The sequence below is a fragment of the Otolemur garnettii genome, unplaced genomic scaffold, assembly GCF_000181295.1.
Source record: "Otolemur garnettii isolate 467f Iridium unplaced genomic scaffold, OtoGar3 scaffold00055, whole genome shotgun sequence".
Taxonomy (NCBI): Eukaryota; Metazoa; Chordata; class Mammalia; order Primates; family Galagidae; genus Otolemur; species Otolemur garnettii.
This window is the reverse complement of record NW_003852450.1, coordinates 9383743-9385591: the sequence shown is the minus strand read 5'-3', so window position 1 is coordinate 9385591 and position 1849 is coordinate 9383743. Positions and strand designations below refer to the sequence as shown.

Sequence of the window (1849 nt, the reverse complement as noted above, 5' to 3'; positions counted from 1 at the left end):
GATAAAAGGCCTCAGGAATGTACATCTAATTGACGCTACATTGCATTAATCAAAAGCTGCACTTTTTGCAAACTGTGGCTATGACAGTGCTGAACAAGAAGGGTTTCCTGTTTAAGAGGCAGTAGCTTTTCTGACTACAGATTATCTGTGGCAGATTTTTACAGTTCCTCTAATGCATTTGGGATGACTGTCTCAAAGTAACCTGCAGCATTCCTGACAACTCCTTGCTCTCTCTCCTGCTAAGAACTGTAGCCCTTTTCTGTTGTTTTTAGAACCTTTTGCTACCATATCCACTATTTCCACCACCAGATCCTTAACCACCACCATATGGACTGCCCAAGCTTCTTCCACCAAAACTGCCCCCTTTCATGGGTCCATAATTTGATTGCTATTGTCTACTATAATTTTCAAAATCATTATAGTTCCCACCACCACCATACTTACCACCTCCAAAATTTCCTCCTTCATTGTAACCACCATATCCTCCTCCACCACCATATCCGCCACCTTGGTTTCCATATCCTGGTTTACCACCACCATAGTCCCCTCTACTACTGTAACCAGGACCACCACCATAGTTCCCACTGTCGCCTCCAAATCCATTGTATCCACCATCACCTTATCCATAACTACCTGGGCTGCCACCACCTCCACCACCATATCCTCCTCTTCCACCAAAGTTTCCACCACAGCCAAAATTACCTCCACCACCTTCAAAGTTTCCTCCCTGACCCATAAAGTTGCCAGGTCCACCTCCACAACCTCTGCGATCCAGCAGACTGCATCTCTTGTTTAAAAAGGGCCTTTTTCATTTATAATTATGCCCATTAATAGTGTGGTATTTCTGAACAACAATTTTATCAACAGTATCATGATCATCAAAAGTTACAAAAGCAAATTCTCTCTTTTTCCACGCTGCCTGTCTTCCATAACTTCTATGGTTTCAATCTTGCCATACTTTTCAAAGTAGCCTCTCAAATTATATTCTTCTGTATCTTCTTTAACCCCAACAAAAATTTTCTTCACTGTGAGATGGGCACCAGGCTTTACAGAATCCTCTCTAGATACAGTTCTCTTTGGTTCCACAACACACCCATCAACCTTGTGTCATCAAGCACACATTGCTGCATCCACCTCTTCCACACAAGAGTAAGTCACAAAACCAAAGCCCCTGGAACGTTTTGTTTGGGGAGCTCTCATTACCACACAATCTGTGAGTGTGCCCCATTTCTCAAAATGTCCTCTTAAACTATCATCTGTAGTTTGAAAGCTCAGACCACCAATAAACAGTTTTCTCAACTGCTCTGGTTCCTTTGGATCATGGCCCTCCTCCCCAGGTCAGGCTGGGAGTGACCAGGCGGTGCTTTTACCTCCATTTTGAGACTGGACTTGCCTCTTCCAACTCAAGTTCAATATGGGACCAAGTCAGTTAAGATGATACTTAATGATACCATACCATATCATTAAGATGATACTTCGTTGTTGCATCATCTATAGAGGACAAATCCTGTGTTGACACATGGCAGAAGACGAGAGGGTCTTCCCTTCAACTTTGAGCCTATTCAGAAGGATGCTAATCCCATTCATGAGGGTGGAGCCTCCCAATGGCCACACCTCTTAGTACTGTTCCATAGGGTATTAAATTTCAATGTGAATTTGGGGAGGCACACCATCTTTCAAGCCATTGCAATCATATTATGTCCTCTGGACTAGTTTGCTTGTCTTGACATCCCTCCCAGACCCAATCCCCTATATGGCTGCATTTAAACTAAAAACTCATGGTGTGGGGAATGGGCTGTGAGGTGGCAGGGTCCCCCAGAGCCTGGGAAATGTTCAGGGAGTGACCCCC

The 1849-nt window shown here is 44.0% G+C and overlaps 1 pseudogene; it reads right to left on the bottom strand.

The window, feature by feature from the left end:
• Positions 1–313: 313 nt before the first annotated feature.
• LOC100963943 lies at positions 314–1376 on the bottom strand (annotated as a pseudogene).
• Between the last annotated feature and the right edge of the window lie 473 nt (positions 1377–1849).